At 44.9% G+C, this 25,671-nt stretch overlaps 1 protein-coding gene across 1 annotated transcript in view; it reads left to right on the top strand.

Annotated features, from left to right (window-relative positions):
* Positions 1 to 25,671, top strand: part of DIPK2B (divergent protein kinase domain 2B) — a 258,319-nt gene that overhangs the window by 186,428 nt on the left and 46,220 nt on the right.

The raw sequence follows: 25,671 nt of genomic DNA, 5'->3' as shown, positions 1-25,671 counted from the left end.
TTCGACTATCCTTGCCGGATAAGTTTGATGGGGACTCTAAGTTTTGCCGTGGCTTTCTTTCCCAATGTTCATTGCACTTGGAGATGATGTCGGACCAGTTTCCCACTGAAAGGTCTAAGGTGGCTTTCGTAGTCAGCCTTCTGTCTGGAAAAGCCCTGTCTTGGGCCACACCGCTCTGGGACCGCAATGACCCCGTCACTGCCTCTGTACACTCCTTCTTCTCGGAAATCCGAAGTGTCTTTGAGGAACCTGCCCGAGCCTCTTCTGCTGAGACTGCCCTGCTGAACCTGGTCCAGGGTAATTCTTCCGTTGGCGAGTATGCCGTACAATTCCGTACTCTTGCTTCAGAATTATCCTGGAATAATGAGGCCCTCTGCGCGACCTTTAAAAAAGGCCTATCCAGCAACATTAAAGATGTTCTGGCCGCACGAGAAATCCCTGCTAATCTACATGAACTCATTCACCTAGCCACTCGCATTGACATGCGTTTTTCCGAAAGGCGTCAGGAGCTCCGCCAGGATATGGACTCTGTTCGCACGAGGCGTTTCTTCTCCCCGGCTCCTCTCTCTTCTGGTCCCCTGCAATCTGTTCCTGTGCCTTCCGCCGTGGAGGCTATGCAGGTCGACCGGTCTCGCCTGACACCTCAAGAGAGGACACGACGCCGCATGGAGAATCTCTGCCTGTACTGTGCTAGTACCGAACACTTCCTGAAGGATTGTCCTATCCGTCCTCCCCGCCTGGAAAGACGTACGCTGACTCCGCACAAACGTGAGACAGTCCTTGATGTCTACTCTGCTTCTCCACGTCTTACTGTGCCTGTGCGGATATCTGCCTCGGCCTTCTCCTTCTCTACTGTGGCCTTCTTGGACTCCGGATCTGCAGGAAATTTTATTTTGGCCTCTCTCGTCAACAGGTTCAACATCCCGGTGACCAGTCTCGCCAGACCCCTCTACATCAATTGTGTAAACAATGAAAGATTGGACTGTACCATACGTTTCCGTACGGAGCCCCTTCTAATGTGCATCGGATCTCATCACGAGAGGATTGAACTTTTGGTCCTCCCCAATTGCACTTCTGAAATTCTCCTTGGACTTCCCTGGCTTCAACTTCATTCCCCAACCCTGGATTGGTCCACTGGGGAGATCAAGAGTTGGGGGCCCTCTTGTTCCAAGGACTGCCTAAAACCGGTTCCCAGTAACCCTTGCCGTGACTCTGTGGTTTCTCCTGTAACCGGTCTCCCTAAGGCCTATATAGACTTTGCGGATGTTTTTTGCAAAAAACAAGCTGAGACTCTACCTCCTCACAGGCCTTATGATTGTCCTATCGACCTCCTCCCGGGCACTACTCCACCCCGGGGCAGAATCTATCCTCTGTCCGTCCCAGAGACTCTTGCCATGTCTGAATACGTCCAGGAAAATTTAAAAAAGGGCTTTATCCGTAAATCCTCCTCTCCTGCCGGAGCCGGATTTTTCTTTGTGTCCAAAAAAGATGGCTCTCTACGTCCTTGCATTGACTACCGCGGTCTTAATAAAATCACGGTTAAGAACCGCTACCCCCCTACCCCTCATCTCTGAACTCTTTGATCGCCTCCAAGGTGCCCACATTTTTACCAAACTGGACTTAAGAGGTGCTTATAATCTCATCCGCATCAGAGAGGGGGATGAATGGAAAACGGCATTTAACACCAGAGATGGACACTTTGAGTATCTGGTCATGCCCTTTGGCCTGTGCAACGCCCCTGCCGTCTTCCAAGACTTTGTTAATGAAATTTTTCGTGATCTCCTATACTCCTGTGTTGTTGTATACCTGGACGATATCCTGATTTTTTCTGCCAATCTAGAAGAACACCGCCAGCATGTCCGTATGGTTCTTCAGAGACTTCGTGACAATCAACTCTATGCCAAAATAGAGAAATGTCTGTTTGAATGCCAATCTCTTCCTTTCCTAGGATACTTGGTCTCTGGCCAGGGACTACAAATGGATCCAGACAAACTCTCTGCCGTCTTAGATTGGCCACGCCCCTCCGGACTCCGTGCCATCCAACGTTTTTTGGGGTTCGCCAATTATTACAGACAATTTATCCCACATTTTTCTACCGTTGTGGCTCCTATTGTGGCTTTAACCAAAAAAAATGCCGATCCCAAGTCTTGGCCTCCTCAAGCGGAAGACGCCTTTAAACGGCTCAAGTCTGCCTTTTCTTCGGCTCCCGTGCTCTCCAGACCTGACCCATCTAAACCCTTCCTATTGGAGGTTGATGCCTCCTCAGTGGGAGCTGGAGCTGTCCTTCTACAAAAAAATTCGTCCGGGCATGCTGTTACTTGTGGTTTTTTTTCTAGGACCTTCTCTCCGGCGGAGAGGAACTACTCCATCGGGGATCGAGAGCTTCTAGCCATAAAATTAGCACTTGAGGAATGGAGGCACCTGCTGGAGGGATCAAGATTTCCAGTTATTATTTACACCGATCACAAGAACCTCTCCTACCTCCAGTCTGCCCAACGGCTGAATCCTCGCCAGGCCAGGTGGTCTCTGTTCTTTGCCCGATTTAATTTTGAAATCCACTTTCGGCCTGCCGATAAGAACATTAGGGCCGATGCTCTCTCTCGTTCCTCAGATGCTTCTGAAGTTGAACTCTCTCCTCAACACATCATTCCTCCTGACTGCCTGATTTCCACTTCTCCAGCCTCCATCAGGCAAACTCCTCCAGGAAAGACCTTTGTTTCTCCACGCCAACGCCTCGGAATCCTCAAATGGGGTCACTCCTCCCATCTCGCAGGTCATGCGGGCATCAAGAAATCTGTGCAACTCATCTCTCGCTTCTATTGGTGGCCGACTCTAGAGACAGATGTGGTGGACTTTGTGCGAGCCTGCACTATCTGTGCCCGGGATAAGACTCCTCGCCAGAAGCCCGCTGGTTTTCTTCATCCTCTGCCTGTCCCCGAACAGCCTTGGTCTCTGATTGGTATGGATTTTATTACTGACTTACCCCCATCCCATGGCAACACTGTTATTTGGGTGGTCGTTGATCGATTCTCCAAAATGGCACATTTCATCCCTCTTCCTGGTCTTCCTTCAGCGCCTCAGTTGGCTAAACAATTTTTTGTACACATTTTTCGTCTTCACGGGTTGCCTACGCAGATCGTCTCGGATAGAGGCGTCCAATTCGTGTCTAAATTCTGGAGGGCTCTCTGTAAACAACTCAAGATTAAATTAAATTTTTCTTCTGCATATCATCCTCAATCCAATGGACAAGTAGAAAGAATTAACCAGGTCTTGGGTGATTATTTACGACATTTTGTTTCCTCCCGCCAGGATGACTGGGCAGACCTTCTACCTTGGGCCGAATTCTCGTATAATTTCAGAGTCTCTGAATCTTCCTCCAAATCCCCATTTTTCGTGGTGTACGGCCGTCACCCTCTTCCCCCCCTCCCTACCCCCTTGCCCTCTGGTCTGCCCGCTGTGGATGAAATTTCTCGTGATCTTTCCATCATATGGAGAGAGACCCAAAATTCTCTCTTACAGGCTTCTTCACGCATGAAGAAATTCGCGGATAAGAAAAGAAGAGCTCCTCCCATTTTTTCCCCTGGAGACAAGGTATGGCTCTCCGCTAAATATGTCCGCTTCCGTGTCCCTAGCTATAAGTTGGGACCACGCTATCTTGGTCCTTTCAAAATTTTGTGCCAGATTAATCCTGTCTCTTACAAACTTCTTCTTCCTCCTTCTCTTCGTATTCCTAATGCCTTTCACGTTTCTCTTCTTAAACCACTTATCATTAACCGTTTCTCTCCCAAATCTGTTCCTCCCACTCCTGTCTCCGGCTCCTCGGACATCTTCTCCGTCAAAGAGATTTTAGCATCAAAAAAGGTCAGAGGGAAAACCTTCTTTTTGGTGGATTGGGAGGGTTGTGGTCCAGAAGAGAGGTCCTGGGAACCTGAGGACAATATCCTAGACAAAAGTCTGGTCCTCAGGTTCTCAGGCTCCAAGAAGAGGGGGAGACCCAAGGGGGGGGGGTACTGTTACGCCGAGCGCTCCGGGTCCCCGCTCCTCCCCGGAGCGCTCGCTACACTCCCCTCACTGCAGCGCTCCGGTCAGATCCACTGACCCCGGGCGCTGCGATACCGCCTCCAGCCGGGATGCGATTCGCGATGCGGGTAGCGCCCGCTCGCGATGCGCACCCCGGCTCCCGTACCTGACTCGCTCTCCGTCAGTCCTGTCCCGGCGCGCGCGGCCCCGCTCCCTAGGGCGCGCGCGCGCCGGGTCTTTGCGATTTAAAGGGCCACTGCGCCGCTGATTGGCGCAGTGGTTCCAATTAGTGTTATCACCTGTGCACTTCCCTATATCACCTCACTTCCCCTTCACTCCCTCGCCGGATCTTGTTGCCATCGTGCCAGTGAAAGCGTTTCCTTGTGTGTTCCTAGCCTGTGTTCCAGACCTCCTGCCGTTGCCCCTGACTACGATCCTTGCTGCCTGCCCCGACCTTCTGCTACGTCCGACCTTGCTTCTGTCTACTCCCTTGTACCGCGCCTATCTTCAGCAGCCAGAGAGGTTGAGCCGTTGCTAGTGGATACGACCTGGTCACTACCGCCGCAGCAAGACCATCCCGCTTTGCGGCGGGCTCTGGTGAAAACCAGTAGTGACTTAGAACCGATCCACTAGCACGGTCCACGCCAATCCCTCTCTGGCACAGAGGATCCACTACCTGCCAGCCGGCATCGTGACAATTGTCATATATTAGATACATTACACCAGGTGTGCCCTGGGGGGACAGGGACTTAAACCATCCATGCACACTCCCTTGAATAGTGTCCCAGGGTGAGAGGTCCCACTTCAGCTGGCCCATTGCCCAATCACTGCTGTTTTGGGAAACTACAAGTCCTGTCTAGCCCTCAGCATAACATCCTGGCATTCTTTAACCTATTTAGGATGCAGGGCGTACCTGTACGCCCTGCACCCGGTCCCGGTGTTTAAAACGGGGTCACGTCGTGACCCCGCATCACACCGGGTCGGTCTCGGCTGCTATTTACCCTTCAGACGCAGCGATCAAAGTTGATCGCCACGCTGAAAATGAAGGTAAACAGCTCATTCGGGCTGATCGGGACTATCGCGATAAAATCGCGATGTCCCGATCAGCTAGGACGCGAGCGGAGGTCCCCTTACCTTGCTCGGTCGCGTCCGATCGGCATTAGATTGCTCCAACCCTGAGCTACAGGCTTGAGCAATCGAGCCCCTATCTCGCTGATCCATGCAAAGCTATGGCTTTGCAGGGATCAGGGTAAAAGATCAGTGTGCGCAGTGTTATAGCCCCCTATGGGAGCTATAACACTGCAAAAAAAAGTGAAAACAAAAGTTAACAAAGGTCATTTAACCCCTTCCCTAATAAAAGTTTGAATCACCCCCCTTTTCCCATTAAAAAAAACAGTGTAAATAAAAATTACACGAGCCCTGGGCATCTCCTTACCCTGCAGTGCTCCCGGCCCCTCTCTGTCTGCGTGCCGCTGGTGTGCGCGTCCCCTTTCCTTAAGGCACATGCGCCGGCACTGCTAGATTTAAAGGGTCAGTGCGCCCCTTAATTGGTCTGCTGCTGGGCTGACCTTATTTTAATCCAGCACCTCCTCATCATGGTGCCGGATCTTCGTGTCTTGTGCCAAGAGAAAGCGTACCTACTGTGAATGCCTATTTTGTGTTCCTGATCTCCTGCTCGGCATTAGATTGCTCCAACCCTGAGCTACAGGCTTGAGCAATCGAGCCCCTATCTCGCTGATCCATGCAAAGCTATGGCTTTGCAGGGATCAGGGTAAAAGATCAGTGTGTGCAGTGTTATAGCCCCCTATGGGAGCTATAACACTGCAAAAAAAAGTGAAAACAAAAGTTAACAAAGGTCATTTAACCCCTTCCCTAATAAAAGTTTGAATCACCCCCCTTTTCCCATTAAAAAAAACTGTGTAAATAAAAATTAACATATGTGTTATTGCCGCGTACGTAAATGTCTGAACTATAAAAATATATCGTTAATTAAACCGCACAGTCAATGGCGTATGCGCAAAAAAATTCCAAAGTCCAAAACAGCGTATTTTTGGTCACTTTTTATATCATAAAAAAATTCATAAAAAGCAATCAAAAAGTCTGATCAATGCAAAAATGGTACAAATATAAACTTCAGAACACGGCGCAAAAAATTAGCCCTCATACCACCCCATACGTGGAAAAATAAAAAAGTTATAGGAGTCAGAAGAGGACATTTTTAAATGTATAAATTTTCCTGCATGTAGTTATGATTTTTTTCAGAAGTATGACAAAATCAAACCTATATAAGTAGGGTACCCTTTTAACCGTATGGACGTACAGAATAAAGATAAGGTGTCATTTTTAGTGTTGAGCGGCATAGGCCATATTCGAATTCGCGAATATTCGCGAATATATGGACGAATATTCGTCATATATTCGCGAATATTCGCATATTCGTTATATTCCCGTTTTATTTTCGCATATGCGAACATTCGCGTATGCGAAAACTATCATATGTGCATATTAGCATATACAAAATTAACATACGCGAAAATTCGCATATGTGAAAATTCGCATGTGCTAATTTTCGCGCGCCAGTCTCACACAGTAGTATTAGAGCCTTCTTTACACCACACAAGCTGGAAGCAGAGAGGGATGATCACTGTGATGTGTACTGTGAAAAAAAAAAAAAAAAAAAAAAAAAAAACGAATATTCGTAATTACGAATATATAGCGCTATATTCGCGAAATTCGCGAATTCGCGAATATGCGATATTCGCGAATAATATTCGAATTGCGAATATTCGTGAGCAACACTAGTCATTTTACCAAAAAATGCACTGCGTAGAAACAGAAGCCCCAAAAATTTACTAAATGAAATTTTTTCTTCAATTTTGTCGCAAAATGAATTTTTTTTCTGTTTTGCCGTGGATTTTTTGTAAAATGACTAATGTTGCAGCAAAGTAGAATTGGTGGCGCAAAAAATAAGCCATCATATGGAATTTTATGTGCAAAATTGATGAAAGCGTTATGATTTTTAAAAGGTGAGGAGGAAAAAATGAAAATGCAAAAACGGAAAAACGCTGAGTCCTTAACCACTTAAGGACCTAGGGCGTATGGATACGCCTTGACGTCCTGGTACTTAAGGATCCAGGGCATATCCATACGCCCGTGGGAATTTTGGTCCCCGCCGCGCGCCGGGCGGGGACCGGGCCGGGGTGACTGCTGATATCTATCAGCAGGCACCCCGTGCAAATGCCCAGGGGGGTCAGCAGACCCCCCCCGTCGGCGATCGGCGCAAATCGCAAGTGAATTCACACTTGCGATTTGCGCCGATTCCGGGTCATATGGGTCTATTGTGACCCTGAATAGAAGGGGGATCGCAGTTGTCTAAGACACCCACGATCCCCCTGTAGGCATAGGAGTGAGGTGGCAGGTTTGCCACCCCTCCTATCCCTGCTATTGGTCTGCTATTGATCGTCAGAGGCGACGACCAATAGCAGACCGGGGGCGGGGGGGTTAACTTTCGTTTTCCCCGTCCTGCCCACCCACAATAGGCGGGGCAGAACGGGGAACCGAAGGGGACCGGGCGCCGACGTCCACTTACCCGTCCGGAGGCTGCGTCGACGTTGATCGGCGGGTGGCGTCACGTGCATCTGAAGAGGACGGCTGCCGGGATCCTACGGAAGTCGGTAAGTAGATCTGGAGGGCTACAGATGTAGCCCTCCAGATGTTGCAAAACTACAACTGCCAGCATGCCCAGACAGCTGTTTGGGCATGCTGGAATATGTAGTTTTGCAACAGCTGGAGGGCTGCAGTTTGAGACCACTATACAGTGGTCTCTAAACTATATCCCTCCAGATGTTGCAAAACTACAACTCCTAGCATGCCCACATAGCTGTTTGTTGTCTGGGCATGCTGGGAGTTGTAGTTTTGCAACATCTGGAGGTCCACAGTTTGGAGATCACTGTGCAGTGGTCTAAAAACTGTAGCTCTCCAGATGTTGCAAAACTGCAATTCCCAGCATGCCCAGAAAGCAAACAGCTGTCTCGGCATGCTGGGAGTTGTAGTTGGGTACCTCCAGCTGTTGCATAACTACATCTCCCAGCATGCCCTTCGGTGTTTAGTACATGCTGGGAGTTGTAGTTTTTCAACAGCTGGAGGCACACTGGTTGGAAAATATTGAGTTAGGTAACAGAACCTAACTGAAGGTTTTCCAACCAGTGTGCCTCCAGCTGTTGCAAAACTACAACTCCCAGCATGCACGGTCTGTCAGTACATGCTGGGAGTTGTAGTTTTGAAACAGCTGGAGGTTTGCGCCCCCCCCCCCCCCCCCCCCTATGTGAACGTACAGGGTACATTCACATAGGCGGGTTTACAGTAAATTTCCTGCTTCAAGTTTGGGCTGTGGCAAATTTTTCGCCGCAGTGCAAACTCCTAGCGGGAAATTCACTGTAACCCGCCAGTGTGAATGAACCCTAAAAACACTACACTACACTAACACCTAATAAAGGGTAAAACACTACATATACACCCCTTACACTGCCCCCCCCCCCCAATAAACAATTTAAAACGTCTTGTGCGGCAGGGTTTCCAAAACGGAGCCTCCAGCTGTTGCAAAACAACAACTCCCAACATTTCTGGACAGCCACTGACTGCCCAGGCATGCTGGGAGTTTAGCAACAGCTGGAGGCACCCTGTTTGGGAATCACTGGCGTAGAATACCCCTATGTCCACCCCGATGCAATCCCTAATTTAGTCCTCAAATGCGCATGGTGCTCTCTTACTTCGGAGCCCTGTCGTATTTCAAGGAAACAGTTTAGGGCCACATATGGGGTATCTCCGTACTCGGGAGAAATTACACTACAAATTTTGGGGGGCTTTTTTTCCTTTTACCGCTTGTGAAAAGGAAAAGTTGGGGGCTACACCAGCCTGTTAGTGTAAAAAAATAAAACATTTTACACTAACATGCTGGTGTTGCCCCATACTTTTTATTTCCACAAGCGGTAAAAGGAAAAAAAGACCCCCAAAATTTGTAGCGCAATTTCTCCTGAGTACAGAAATACCCCAGATGTGGGCGTAAAATGCTCTGCGGGCACACAACAAGGCTCAGGAGTGAGAGCGCACCATGTACATTTGAGGCCTAAATTGGTGATTTGCACAGGGGTGGCTGATTTTACAGCGGTTCTGACAAACGCAAAAAAAAAAAATACCCACATGTGACCCTATGTTGGAGACTACACCCCTCACCGAACGTGACAAGGGGTATAGTGAGCCTGAACACCCCACAGGTGTTTGACGAATTTTCATTAAAGTTGGATGGGAAAATGAAAAAAATTATATTTTTTCAATAAAATGCTGGTGTTACCCTAAATTTTTCATTTTCACATCGGGAAATAGGAAAAAAGCCCCCCCAAATTTGTAACCCCATCTCTTCTGAGTAAGAACATACCCCATATGTGAATTTAAAGTTCTCTGTGGGCGAACTACAATGCTCAGAAGAGAAGGAGCGCCATTGGGATTTTGTAGAGAAAATTTGTCCGGAATTGAAGGCCACGTGTTTACAAAGCCCCCATAGTGCCAGAACAATGGACCCCCAACACATGTGACCCCATTTTGGAAACTACACCCCTCATGTAATGTAATAAGGGGTACATTGAGAATTTACGCCCCACAGGTGTCTGACAGATTTTTGGAACAGTGGTCCGTAAAAATGAAAAATAAAATTTTTCATTTGCACAGCCCACTGTTCCAAAGATCTGTGGGGTGTAAATACTCACTGCACCCCTTATTAAATTCTGTGAGGAGTGTAGTTTCCAAAATGGGGTCACATGTGGGGGGTTCCACTGTTCTGGCACCACGGGGGGCTTTGTAAACGCACATGGCCCCTGACTACCATTCCAAACTAATTCTCTTTCCAAAGCTCAATGGCGCTCCTCCTCTTCTGAGCATTGTAGTTCGCCAGCAGAGCATTTTACGTCCTAACATGGGGTATTTCCATACTCAGAAGAAATGGGGTTACACATTTTGGGGGTCATTTTCTCCTATTACCCCTTGTAAAAATGTAAAATTTAGGGGAAAAACTGCATTTTAGTAAAAAAAAATTTTTTTTTCATTTACACATCCAACTTTAACGAAAAGTCGTCAAACACCTTTGGGGTGTTAAGGCTCAGCGGACTCCTTGTTACGTTCCTTGAGGGGTGTAGTTTCCAAAATAGTATGCCATGTGGGTATTTTTTGCTGTTCTGGCACCACAGGGGCTTGCTAAATGCGACATGCCCCCAAAAAACCATTTCAGCAAAAGTTGCTTTCAAAAAGCCAAATGTGACTCCTTCTCTTCTGAGCATTGTAGTTCGCCCGCAAAGCATTTTATGTCCTAACATGTGGTATTTCCTTACTCAGAAGAGATGGGGTTACAAATTTGGGGGGGCATTTTCTCCCATTACCCTTTGTAAAAATGGTAAATTTGGGGGAAAAACTGCACTTTAGTGACATTTTTTTTTCATTTACACATCCGACTTTAACGAAAAGTCGTCAAACACCTGTGGGGTGTTAAGGCTAACTGGACCCCTTGTTACGTGCCTTGAGGGGTCTAGTTTCCAAAATGGTATGTCATGTTGGGGTTTTCTGCTGTTCTGGCACCATAGGGGCTTCCTAAATGTGACATGCCCCCCAAAAACCATTTCAGCAAAATTCCCTCTCCAAAATCCTATTGTCGCTCCTTCCCTTCTGAGCCCTCTGGTGCACCCGCCGAACACTTGACATACATATATGAGGTATTTCCTTACTCAAGAGAAATTGGGTTACAAATTTTGGGGGGATTTTTCATCTATTACCCCTTGTAAAAATTCAAAAACTGGGTCTACAAGAACATGCGAGTGTAAAAAATGAAGATTTAGAATTTTCTCCTTCACTTTGCTGCTATTCCTGTGAAACACCTAAAGGGTTAACACACTTACTGAATGTCATTTTGAATACTTTGAGGGGTGCAGTTTTTATAATGGGGTCATTTGTGGGGTATTTCTAAAATGAAGGCCCTTCAAATCCACTTCAAAACTGAACTGGTCCCTGAAAAATTCTGATTTTGAAAATTTTGTGAAAAATTGGAAAATTGCTGCTGAACTTTGAAGCCCTCTGGTGTCTTCCAAAAGTAAAAACACGTCAATTTAATGATGCAAACATAAAGTAGACATATTGTATATGTGAATCAATGTATAATTTATTTGGAATATCCATTTTCCTTACAAGCAGTGAGCTTCAAAGTAAAAAAAAAATGCAAAATTTTCTATTTTTTCATAAAATTTTGGAATTTTTCACCAAGAAATGATGCAAGTATCGACAAAATTTTACCACTAGCATAAAGTAGAATATGTCACGAAAAAACAATCTCGGAATCAGAATGAAAGGTAAAAGCATCCCAGAGTTATTAATGCTTGAAGTGACAGTGGTCAGATGTTCAAAAAAATGGCCGGGTCCTTAAGGTATATTTGGGCTGGGTCCTTAAGGGGTTAAAGGAGTAGTCCAGTGGTGAACAACTTATCCCCTATCCTAAGGATAGGAGATAAGTTGCAGATCGCGGGGGTCCAACCGCTGGGGCCCTCCGCAATATCCTGTACGAGCCCCGACAGCCCGCGGGAATGGGGCATGTTGACCACCACACGAAACGGCGGCCAACATGCCCCCTCAATACAACTCTATGGCAGAGCCAGAGCGCTGCCTTCGGCAATCTCCGACTCTGCCATAGCGATGCATTGAGGGGGCGTGTCAGCCGCCACTTCGTGCGGTGGTCGACACCCGCTATATGGCCGGAGAGCCTGGCCCCCGTACAGAGAGATCGCAGGGGGCCCCAGCGGTCGTACCCCCGCGATCTCAAACTTATCCCCTATCCTTAGTATAGGGGATAAGATTTTCACCACTGGACTACCCCTTTAAGGGGTTAAAAGCCTTCTTAATTCTCTTCTCCTTTTTTGAACTGAGCATTGCTCACAAGGTGGGGACTTGTGAAATCAGAGTCATAGCTAGAGCTTTCTTAGTCATTTTAGTCCAATTAGTCATAACTAGACCAAAAGAAAAATCCAGTTTGCTGCCTTACCCCTTTATTTAAACAAAGACACAGGGATAAAAGGGATAATAGAGATTTATCAAAACCTGTATAGAGGAAGAGTGGTGCAGTTGCCCATGGCAACCAATCAGATTGCTTCTTTCATTTTTCACAGGTCTCTTAAAAAATCAACAAATTAAATTGTTGTGTATTTATGCTAGGTTTCTGTCATTAAAAGTTGCACAATCTTGTGTAATGCTCAGTTGTACAAAAATTCACAACTTGTTGGCACTGCACTCATCATTTTTGTAAAAGTGGGTAGAGAGGGACATGAAAGGGCCATGGCCAAGCCGAAAACATAGTAGAAAACTACACCAGCTTGGAATCTGTGTAGATTTTAGAGGGTTTTGTTTTCACACTGTACACTTTATGATCAAACTGAGGTGTTCTTTATTCTGTGGGTCAATACGATTAAAATTATACAAATCATTACATACTTTTCTATTATTGTACTGCTTTTAAAAAATATCAAACTTAATTTTTTACAAAATCATTATGTTTAGAATCGCCCTATTTTGACCACCTATAATGTTTTCATTTTTCCGTATATGGGGCGGTATGAGGACAAATCTTTTGCACCATAATCTATACTTTTTATCGATACCCAATTTGCATATATGAAACTTTTAAATCACTTTTTATAAAAAAAAAAAAAAAAATTGGGGGAATAAAATGTGACAAAAAAGCAGCAATTTTGGACTTTATTTATTTATTTTTTACATTTACGCTGTTCACCATATGGGATCACTAACATTGTATTTTAATAGTTTGGACAATTACAGCAATACCAAATATGTTTATAAAAATGTATTTTTTTTGCGCTTTTTAACTTTATTTTTTTTTTTTACACTTTTTATGTCCCCTTAGGAGATTATTTATTGCAATCGTTTGATTGCTAATACTGTTCAGTGCTATGCATGGAGCATAGCACTGACCAGTGTTATCGGCGATCTTCTGCTCTGGTCTGCTCAAGCTCAGATCAAAGCAGAAGACCCCAGAAGATGGACGGAGGCAGGTGAAGGGACCTCCATCTGCCACTTCAGGTGATCGGATCCCTGCGGCAGCGCCGCGGGTGATCCGATCATCCATTTAAACACACGCATTACCGCAGATGCCATGATCTGTATTGATTATGGCATCTGAGGGGTTAATGGCGGACATCAGCATGATCGCTGATGTCCTCCATTACTGGCAGGTCCCTGCCTGCTAATAGCAGCTGGGACCTGCAGTGCATGACGCAAGCACCGCTCTGATGATTGTGGTAATCAACAGGATGTAAATGTATGTCCTGGTGCGCGAAGTACCGCCGCACCAGGACGTACATTTACGTCTGTGGTCATTAAGGGGTTAAACTAAAAGATATTAAAAGGTTGTTCCTATTACCCCCATGCATATATAATATACAGTGCCTTCGATAAGTATTCACCCCCTTGGACTTCTCTACAGTTTTTCATGGTACCACAGATTCAAATTTGTAGAGTCCTCCGCTCGATCCCCCTTACCGCTGCTCTAGTGCTCCGACCAGAGAGGTGGCGTTCCTCTCCACGTGCAGCAAACAAACAATAGATGAGGTCCGGCACAATAGTAGCAGGTAAAATCCGGTGCTTTATTCAACATGCAGAATAGCAAATGGTACAGGAGACAATAGTAAAAAAATATTAATTATTTAGCTTCTTGTGAATCATGTCATTGCCAATATGTTGGGTGCACTAGCAATACATTAAAAACTAGGATACGCAGACACATGTCTGATGCTAGAAATGCACTTTCATTTAATATCTCAGCTCTGTCCAGGCATTTCAAAAATACCCATAATGGGAATGTGGATTCCTTGCGGGTTATGGGAATTGAAAGAGTCAAAAGACCTGTTAGAGGAGGAAATATGAGAAGACTATTATTAAATCGTAAGTCCTATTGGATGTTTATGTTGGGGACTAGGGAGCCCAAAGGACTCAATTTACGTCAGGATCTTATACTTACTTATTAATGTTTATCACTGATATTTTGTCCCGATGGCTTCTTCTCCGATTTCCCTATTTCTCCTATACCTCCATATATATGTATGTATGTGTATGTTTTATATATATATATATGTGTATATGCGTACATGTATATATACATATTCATATATATGAATTTTTTATATATATAACATGATATTGTACAATGTAAGGATAATTGAATTTGAACCATTGGGAAAGGGCTGGAGATTTTCCCTATTTATACCCTGTGTGTTTATACATGTATATATTTTTTCATATCTTTTTTGTAACCATATGTAATAGGTGGATTATATGTCTGGATCCATGCCGCTTTTTATATATATTCCGATTCTTTGTATGTGTTAATGATCATGTGACTAGATATCTGTGAATATAAGTCCATTACTACACCATGTTTTTATGCCATGACTAAGGGCTCAACAGCCGGAAATGCGTAGGCTATTGTCTCCTGTACCATTTGCTATTCTGCATGTTGAATAAAGCACCGGATTTTACCTGCTACTATTGTGCCAGACCTCATCTATTGACAGATTCAAATTTGCTCCATTGCAATTTTATGTAATGGACCAACACAAAATAGTCCCTCATTTGAAAGTGAGGGAGAGATATTACATGGATTTAAAATTCATTTACAATTAAAAAACTGAAAAGTGATGTGTAAATATATTTACCCCTTTACTGTGATACCCCTAACAGAGATCTGGTTCCTTCACATGTCACATTTGCAAGTACACCTGTTCTGCAAAGGCCTAAGAGTTTGTTAGAGAGCAATACTGAACACACAGCTGCATGAAAAGTAATCTTTCAGCAGGACAATGATCCTAAACATATAAAGCTACAATGTAATGGTTTAGATCAAATCATGTTAATGTCCTAAAATGACCCAGACCTAAATCATATTAAAATTTGCTGTTCAAGGACAGTCTTCAGCTTTTTTTGCCAAGGAGAATAAATAAACATTTCCATTTCCATCTAATAAAGACATCCCCCAAAGACTTGCATCTCTAATTGCAGCAAAAGGCGGTTCTACCAAGTATTGACTTGGGGGTGCATCCAAGCGATGTCAACTTACGATGCCTATGTATTTAGGTTCTTAGGTATTTAGCACTTTCAAACTACTATGCATGTTATATTGATCAAATGGTAAAGGTCTAATTAAGTCTGTTTGAATTCCAGATTGCAACAGTAGCAAAATGGGCAAAAAGTCCAAGGGGATGACTACTTATGCAAAGTACTGTACAGTAGTTACAGGAATTTCTGTTGCCAAAGGATGGAAAGAGTATAAGCTATGTGTATAAGGTTCTGTTTACATCAAATAGTTTTGTTTACATGTAGCGCACATCATGGGAAAAACTTCCCAAGTATATGTTAAAGGTAACCTGTCAGTGGTTTCATGCTGCCCTAACCACAGTCAGTAGAGATGAGCGAACTTACAGTAAATTCGATTCGTCACGAACTTCTCCGCTCGGCAGTTGATGACTTTTCCTGCGTGAATTAGTTCAGCCTTCAGGTGCTCCGGTGGGCTGGAAAAGGTGGATACAGTCCTGGGAAAGAGTCTCCTAGGACTGTATCCACCTTTTCCAGCCCACCGGAGCACCGGAAAGCTGAACTAATTTATGCAGGAAAAGTCATCAACTGCCGAGCGAAGAAGTTCAAGACGAATCAAATTTACTGTAAGTTCGCTCATCTCTAACAGTCAGCATGAAGGAAACTCTGATACCAAATTTATATTCTACTGCTTAAAAATCTGTAAAAAAAAAAAAAAGACAAAAAATAACAATATTTGATTTGTGCGGTCATTTTCTGAAACAGACCCATAACCTTTTTATTTGTAAATTTATAAAACTGTGTAGGGTCAGTATACATGTTAAACATGAAGCAAAACATAATGTAAACAGGCCCTAAAAGGATGTCAATTTTTGATATCTTTATAACGACATGGAAATGTGACATGCTTGAATTTTTTTTCAGTGACCTATTAATATCTCATTTAAGTATGCTCTAACTGTTCCATGTGTTTTACCACTTCACCAACCTGCTGGGGGCCTTTCTTTACAGCACCACAAAAAAATTCTCAACTTAAAGTATTACATCAGCTTATGCACAAAACTAATAATCATTGCAAATTATTAAGTGATTTTGGTTTCTCGTCTTGCTTTTACACTTGAAATGTGTAATATGTTTCTATCATATGATCTAAGCTAATCTAATTTTTGAGATATTGTAATCTTTTAACTGCTGTTTTGTAAGTGTCTAAATCATCTCCACTGTGATCTCAAAAAAAGGTGCATTGAGGCTTGTTCTGCACCGTGCATACACTGCTATTTATTATAATTGCTAATCTATGGTTGTTCACTTTATAATTTTCATCTATTTTCTTCACTTCTTAAAGTATATATGTGGCAAACACAAAATCATGTTATTTTTTTCTTTGCTTTTAAAAGTTGCAAGCTAAAAAAAATAATCCTATAACAATCTTTAAAAGAACATTACTTTAAGACATCATGGTGGAAAACCATTTTCTAATGCATATATATATATATATATATATATATATATTTATATATATGTATATATGTATATACACACATATATAGTAAGTATATATATATATATATATTTATATATATTGTTAGACTCACCACAGTTGACTGGAAATCGGGAGGTAGTAGATCCGCTGGACCTGTGTGGCTGATGATGCGGGCCGTGCCAGGGAGCGGATTCTAAGGTGCCGCTGGTTTTCACCAGAGCCCGCCGCAAAGCTGGATGGTCTTGCTGCATCAGGCGGCACCCAGGCCGCTACCCCTGGCACGACTCGACCACACAGGCGGCTGAGATGAAGCGAGGCACAGAAGGGATGAGATAGGATGTAGTAAGGATAGCAGGAGGTCAGGGCAGGCGGCACCGGAGCAAAGTCAGGAATGTAGCAGTAGGTCAATAGGCAGGCGGCAAGGAACACGGTCAGGTCACAGAATGCAAGGTCTGGTACACAGCAAGGAAACACAGAATAACGCTATCTCTAAGGCACTGGGGAAAACAAAGATCCAGCAGAGGTATGTGGGAGGTGCAGAAACTTATAATTGAGGAACAGGTGAAGCACATGATTATGGGCATACTGGCCCTTTAAATTTAAGAGCTCCAGCGCGCACGTACCCTAGGAGGCAGGGGCACGCGCGCCGGAGCTGAGATGGAGGCGAGGGTGAAGGTTAGTGACGGGCTGGGACTCACGTGTGGGCATGTCCCGCAATGCGAATCCCAGCGCCGTCGGCTGGGGACATGAGAGGGGAGATGCGCTCATGGCCAACATGCCCGGCCGGAGCACAGTGTGTAACAGTACCCCCCCCCCCTTTGGTCTGTATTGAGGAGTTTACGGTCCAAGATGTTTTCTTCAGGCTCCCAGGATCTCTCCTCAGGACCAAATCCCCTCCAGTCAACCAAGAAGATTTTTTTCCCTCGCATAGTTTTGGAGGCAAGGATCTCTTGGTAGACATCAGAGGAACCAGAGATGGGCGTAGGAACAGTGTTCTTTAGAGAGTAACGGTTGACTACCAGAGGCTTGAGGAGTGACACATGAAAAGAGTTAGGAATACGGGGAGAAGGAGGTAACCAGAGTTTGTACAAGACTGGATTGATTTTTTGTAGGACCTTGGTCCAAGGAATTGAGGTCCTAACTTGTAGCTGGGAATTTTGAAACTTATGTACAGTACTTATCACCGAATGGATGGAGGAGGTATTCTTTTCATATCAGCCTGGGTTTTCATGCGAGAGGAGGCCAGAGACAAAGAATGCTGAATCTGTCGCCAAATAGAAGAGAAGTCACGGACAAGTTCATCTACAGCTGGGACACCGGAAGAAACTGGTTTATGATTTCCATAAACGATAAAAAATGGAGAGGTTCTCATGGGCTCGGAATCCTTATGGTTATAAGAAAATTTGGCCCAGGGAAGAAGATCAACCCAGTTGTCCTGAGGAGCTGAGACAAAATGGCGAAGATGAGTCTCCAAAATCTGATTTACCCTCTCCACTTGACGGTTGGACTGAGGGTGGTAGGAAGAGGAGAAATCCAGATTGATTTCCAGACGGGTACAGAGAGCTCACCAGAACTTGGACACAAAATGAACTCCGTGGTCCGAGACGATGTGTTCTGGTAGACCATGGAGGCGGAAAATATGTTGTAAGAATGCTTCGCCAACTGTGGACCAGATGGAAGAGCAGGAAGTGGGATGAAATGAGCCACTTTGGAAAACCGATCAACTACAAACCAGATGACCATGTTATTATTAGATGGTGGAAGATCGGTAATAAAATCCAAAGCGATGTGAGTCCATGAGTCTCTGGAATGGGCAATGGCTGTAAGAGTCCTGCAGGTTTTTGTCAAGGAGTTTTGTCACGTGCACAGGTGACACAGGAATGGACAAATTCGGAGACATCACGTTCCAGATGTGGCCACCAATAGTGCCGCAAGATTAAAAGTAAAGTCTTATGTACTCCAGGATGACCTGCCAATAAAGAAGAATGACCCCATTTCAGGACTTTGCATCTCAATCTGGCTGGTACAAAGGATTTACCTGGAGGTACTTGCAAAAGATCGTCAGGAGCTGCAGAAATCAGACGGTCTGGGGGAATAATGGCCAACATTTATTGTTGTAGTGTAAGTGAAGCATTTTTTTTACACCTTTTTTGTGTGTGCTGATTTTAGAGACTTTTCAGTGGCTTTGCGCCTTTTTTGCTTCTTTTCACAAAAAGGTGAAGTTGATAAAACCCTTCCATATCATGTGTATTGCAAAAATCAGTGGATTGCAACTCAAAATCAGCAGAAATGTGTAAACAAAAAGGCACAAAAAAACCTGCTTGCTCCTTTTTTTGTCCCTTTTTAGACACAAAAAACAGTCTAAAGACAATGATAAATGTGGGCCAATATGCCTAGGCGTGGAGTCCAAACCCACAATGTAAGAGGATCTGGAAAGGGCATCAGCTGTGATATTCTTGTTAGCTGGACGGAAGTGAATGAAGAAATTAAATCTGGAAAAGAAAAAAGACCACCTTGCCTGGTGAGGATTCAAACGCTGAGTAGGCTGTAGGTATAGGAGATTCTTGTGGTCTGAGTAGATACTGACTGGATGAGGAGACCCTTCCAACAAATGTCGCCACTCCTCTAAGGCTAGTTTTATAGCAAGAAGTTCTCGATCTCAGATGAAGTAAGAAGGTTTTTGAAAAGAAACCACAGGTTACGCCTTACCCTTGGAGTTTTTCTTGGTAAGAATGGCACCAGCTCTTACAAACGAAGCGTCCACCTCCAAAGCAAAAGGTCTTTCTGGATCAATGTCTTGAAAGCACGGGAGCCGAGGCAAATGCAGACTTTAGGCGAGAGAAAGCCTCTTCGGCCTCGAAGGCCATGACTTAGGGTTAGAGTTCTTTCTTGTGAGAGCTACAATAGGTGCTACCAAGGAAGAGAGATGTGGGATGAATTGACTATAGTAGTTGGCAAATCCCAGAAAGCGTTGAATAGCCCGAAAACCAGTAGGACGAGGCCAATTCAAAACCGCAGACAGTTTCTCAGGATCCATCTGCAGACCTTGATGAGAGACAATGATTTTTGATTTTTCGAATAGGCACTTCTCCAGTTTGGCGTAGAGATGATTCCTCCGGAGGTGTTGAAGAACCAAACAAACATGAATACAATGCTCCTATAAGTTGGAAGAGAAGATCAAGATGTCATCAAGATACACGACAACACAGGTGTACAGAAGATCTCGGAAGATATCATTGACGAATTCCTAAAAAAACAGCTGGAGCATTGCAAAGGCTGAAAGGAATCACGAGATACTTAAAATGTCGTTCACAGGTATTAAAGGCCATTTTCTATTCGTCTGCCTCATGGATTTGAATCAGATTATAAACTCCCCGTAAATCCAAGTAAGAGAAAACCTTGGCTCCCTGGAGACGATCAAAAAGTTCTGAGATCAGTGAAAGCGGATAATGAGTTTAGACCGTGATTTTGTTGAGACCCCATGGGGGGTCCCAACAAAATCACGGTCAAAACTCATTATCCACTTTCACTGATCTCAGAACCTCCTTCCTTGAGATCCTCCTTCCTCAGATGCATCTGAGGAAGGAGGATCTCACCTCTGAAACGCGTCATTGGTTTCTGAATTAATAAATACAGTACCTGCTGGTACTTTAACCATTACATCTGCATTAGCTTCTTAATTTTGGAACCTGAAATAGCACCTGAACTGCACAGTAAAAGGGCAGGTAGGTAGGTAGCCAGGTAACTAGGTAGGTAGATCAGGAAGCCAGATATGTACATAGGTGACAAGTTAGGTAGGTAGGCAGTCATGTATGAAGGCCAGTAGTTATGTACATAGTTAGGTAGCTGGGTATGTAGGTAAGTATATCATAGATATGTCACCTATTCCCACTTGGGTGGGTGTCCTACGTTTTTCAATAGTGAGGGCTCAAACTCACTGGGAATCCAATTAGCAATAATGAAAAAACGCCACCAACTTGATTACTTTAGTGAAAAATTTTATAAAATGTTCACAGTATAGAAAAATGAAATCCTTGCAAAGAAATAGAAATTACTAAATTTCAAATCACCCAAAGTGCACCTTCTTCGGACACGCTCGACACTCTCCAGGCTGTAGGTGGATTTCAGCCCATGTCCGGTCATCTTGTATGCTGCCTGATGTTTTACTGATGTCAGTTTTTAATATATGATTTTAATCTTTGGCTCTTGTTTTTAGAGATAAAGTCTCGCAAGAGTGACATGCCTATGTAATGTGGTGGTGGTGAGCACGTTAGGGATACTTAAGAAAGGGGGCGTGTCCTCCGAAATGTGGTAAGGTATCGACGCAAGCTCCAGCCTGTTCCCCTTCGTGAGAGGAAGGTCTATGCGCTGAAGGAAGCCCGGACATGGGCTGAAATCCACCTACAGCCTGGAGAGTGTCGAGCGTGTCCGAAGAAGGTGCACATTTGGGTGATTTGAAATTTTGTAACTTCTATTTCTTTACAAGGATTCCATTTTTCTATACTGTGAACGTTTTATACAATTTTTCACTAAAGCAAGTTATAAAGCAATCAAGTTGTTGGTGGCGTTTTTTCATTATTGCTATGTAGGTAAGTAGTTAGGCATCCAGATATAAAGTTAGGTAGCCCCTCTTCCCTGTAGGTATAGGCAGCAGAGTTAACTCCCCCTTCCCCAAAGGTATAAGCAGCAGAGATAGCCCTCACCCTCCCACCCTTCCCCATAGATATAGGATGCAGAGTTAAACCCCCTTCCCAATAGGTATGGGAACAGAGTTAACCCCCCCCTTTCTCCTTAGGTATAGGCAGCAGAGTCCCCCCACCCCCTTTCCCCGTAGGTATAGGCAGAGTTAACCCCCTTTTTTCCCATAGGTATAGGCAGAGTTACCCCCCCTCCTTTCCCTATAGGTATAGGCAGAGTTACCCCCCCTCCCCTTCCCCATTGGTATAGGCAGAGTTACACCCCCTCTTCCCCATAGGTATAGGCAGAGTTACCCCACCCCCTCATTCCCATAGGTGTAAGCAGGTACACCCCCCTCTTTCCCATAGGTATATGCAGAGTTACACCCCCCTCTTTCCCATAGGTATATGCAGTTACACCCCCCCCCTCTTTCTCACAGGTATATTCAGTTACACAGCCCCTCTTTCCCATAGGTATATGCAGTTACACCCCCCCCCCCTCTTTACCATAGATAAATGCAGTTACACCCCCCTTTTTTCCATAGGTATATGCAGTTACACCCCCCTTTCCCATAGGTATATCCAGCTACCCCCCCTTTCCCATAGGTATATGCAGTTACACCCCCCCTATTTCCCATAGGTATATGTAGTTACACCCCCATCCTCTTTCCCAAAGGTATATGCAGAGTTACACACACACACACACACTCCTCTTTCCCATAGATATATGCAGAGTTACACCCCCCCTCTTCCCCATAGCTATATGCAGAGTAACCCCCCCTCTTCCCCATAGGTATATGCAGAGTAACCCCCCCCCCCCCTCTTCCCCATAGGTATATGCAGAGTTGAGAGGAAAAAAAAGGATGCTCATCTGATATCCCACGCAGTGATCTCCACAGCAGCAGGGCCCGCGTCTTCTCCCCTCCACAGTACAGGCGCCGATGAGTGACGTCATCTGCGCCTGTACTGCGTACTGCGTGGGGGCGGAGGTCACGTCTTCTCTGTGTAAGCTGCAGATGCGGCTCACACAGAGGGGACGTCCTCTCCTGTATTTGCGTGTGTCGCGCATACAGGAGAAGGCAGCACTGTCTGCTGGGGATGTGGGACGAGTGTCCTGGATCCTCAGTAGTGGTGGCGGTGGCGGGTAAGTCCCCACCTGGCACCCCCCTTGTGAGTGGCACCCACGTGTCCTAGGTGAGAGCGTTTCCCGGACGCTGAGGACGTGTAGAACAGTCTTTAAGAAAGTGCTCCGGACTTGCACAGTATAAACACAAATTCTCATTGCGTCGTTGGGATCTTTCCAGCTGTGTTAAGCGAGAACGATCCACTTGCATAGCCTTTTCAGCGAGAGGCAAAGAAGACTATAGAGGTGGACGTTGGAACATGGCTGAGGCTCAGAAGAGCCGTCTCGGCAGAGGAGGCACGTGTGGGTTCTTCAAAAACGCTGCGGAATTCAGCTAAGAAGGCTGTGAGGTTAGAGGTTATTGGGTCGCTGTGATCTCAGAGAGGAGTAGCATAGGCCAGGGCCTCTCCGAACAAGAGGCTGACCACAAACGCCACCTTCGCTTGCTCCGTCAGGAACTGATCCATGTGCATGGAACACAGAGTCAAAAAACCTCTAGAAAACTTTGGGTCACCATCATACTTCGTGGAAAGGGGTAAACGAAGCTTTGATCCAGAAGAAACAGCAAAAATGGGTGGAGAGACTGGAGAGGTTGCGGCTGCTGCTGTTGCTGCATGGTCAGCAATTGTTGCATCATGGCGGACAGTTGACTTAGTTGCTGCGCCTGACAAGCTAACTGCTACTACTGACGGACCACAACGTAGGGAAGATACAAAATCTCTGTATCCCAGCCCCGTCGGCTGAGGACATGAGAGGGGAGATGTGCTCACGGCCGGCATGCCCAGGTGGAGCGCAGTGTGTAACATATCTATATATAAAACTCAATGTGTGTGTGTGTGTATGTTTCAGCATCATGTCCAAACGGCTAAAGATATTAACATGAAACTTGGCACATGTTACTTATATGTCAACAACAAACATAGGATAGGTAATTTAACCCTTACCCACCCCCATTTGCCAGGGTCTGGGTTTTTGTTTAAAGTCCCATACAAGTCTATGGGAAATATATGTTACTGCATAACTTCCAAACGGCTGGAGATATTTTGATAATACTTGGTCACATGTTACTTATATGTCCACTTAAAATATAGGATAGTTAATTTAACCCTTAACTACCCCCATTTGTGAGGTTCTGGGTTTTTGTTTAAAGTGCCATGCAAATCAATGGGAAATGTATGTTCCCATATAACTTCCGTACGGCTGGAGATATTTCAATACCTGGTACACATATTACAGGTCGGGATAGGAGGATGAGATAGGAGGACAAGATAGGAGGACGGGATAGGAGGTCAGGATAGAAGGTCGGGATAGGAGGTCGGATAGGAGGTCGAGATAGGAGTTTGAGATAGGAGGTCAAGATATGAAGATGGGATAGGAGGTCGAGATAGGAGGCCAAGATAGGAGGAGGATGGGATATGAGGACGGTATAGGAGGACGGGATAGGAGGTCGAGATAGGAGGTCAAGATAGGATGACGGGATAGGAGGACGGGATAGGAGGACGGGAAAGGAGGTCGAGATAGGAGGATGGGAAAGGAGGACGGGATAGGATGTCGGGATAGGAGGTCGGGATAGGAGGTCGGGATAGGAGGACGGGATAGGTGGACGGGATAGGAAGACAGGATAGGAAGACGGGATAGGAGGTCGGGATAGGAGGTCAGGATATGGGGGTTGGGATATGACAACAATATATGAGGATGGGATATGAAGTCAAAAGCTTCCTCTGTTGATTTTCCTCCACAACAAGGATTAGGAAGGAAAAAACGGGCAATGCCGGGTACTCGGCTAGTATATATATATATATATATATATATATATATATATATATATGTAATGAATACATATGTATAATAAGGACTGCTGGTACAATTCCCACTATTCTTTTGTAATCTGCAATATGCTATTTTCTTTAGATGTAGGCAAGAACTAAAACCTTTCAGTCAGAAGCATATTATTGTATGTCGATATGATATATAAGAGGTTTTGCTACAGGCCACAAGGTTGTCTGGAAAATTAAACTTCACATTCTATTTATTTATTGCTAGACAATGATGCGGCATACTGAATGTATATATACAAGTAAAACAACAACGGGCAGCATCTTTAATGTTTCTACTCACCATTCTGAGAGGCACTTAAAGGAGATCTTCAGTATTGAAAAAGTTATCCCCTATCCTAAGGATAAGGGATAAGTTTCAGATCGTGGGGGTCCAACTGCTGGGACCACCTGCGATCTCCTGTACGGGGCCCCGGCAGTCCACGGAAAGGGGGCGTGTCGACCACCGTACAAAGTGGCATCTGACACGCCTCCTCAATACATTTCTCTGGAAGATCCAGAGCGATGCCTTCTGCAATCTCCGGCTCTACCATAGTCCTGTATTGAGGGGGCATGTTGGCCACCGCTTCATGCGGTGGTTGAAATGCACTATCTGGCCGGAGGTTAGGGAATACGTTTTTCAATACTGGACTACTCCTTCAAATAAAAATGAAGGATCCATATAAGAAGCAATATCTAGGCAAAGTGCAAAAAACAATATTCCAGTTGAAAAGTTACATTTTATGGGGAAATATACTATTTAGTTGGGGGACACTTATTTATAATTAGTGATAATCCATTTATGTTAAATGGGCACTGTCATGAAATAAAAAAATTGATATGTTGTAGTACTTAAGTACTACAACATATCTCTAATATAGTTTAATTAAAAAAAGTGATTTTAAACCAGTTTAAAATCACTTTTAAATTTGGCCACTAGGGGTCGCCCTCCTAGTGGCCGAATGCATTCGGCAGTGACGTCACTACAGAATTTCGTCTCAATTGAGCCTGGCAAATGAGTCGAAATTCCAGTCACTGCAGTGCTCGCTCCCGCCTGTCAATCAAACAGGCGAGAGCGAGCACAGTGAAATCCAGGGCTGCGCATTGCCTCCCTGCTGCATATTCTCCCTGCAGCAGGGAGGCACATGGCTCTTACCTCTGCTTACAGCCACGGATCCAGTGGGGATACGCCGCCTCCTCACTGCTCCTTGCAGCTGTGTCCTGTCATTGCCGGGGGGAGCGCGTTATATGGAGCAACAAGTGTATACCCGGCTTCCTGTCATGCTCCTACACTCTGGTAACTCTCTCTATGGTTCTGGAGGACTTTCAATCCTCCAGAAACATAGAGACAGTTTCCAGAGTGTATGGGCATGACAGGAAGCCGGGCATACACTTGTTGCTTGCTACGGACCCCCTCTCATG

This window comes from Hyla sarda, chromosome 2 (assembly GCF_029499605.1).
Source record: "Hyla sarda isolate aHylSar1 chromosome 2, aHylSar1.hap1, whole genome shotgun sequence".
Taxonomy (NCBI): domain Eukaryota; kingdom Metazoa; phylum Chordata; class Amphibia; order Anura; family Hylidae; genus Hyla; species Hyla sarda.
The sequence above is the reverse complement of the archived record's forward strand: the minus strand, read 5'-3'. Positions and strand labels throughout refer to the sequence as shown.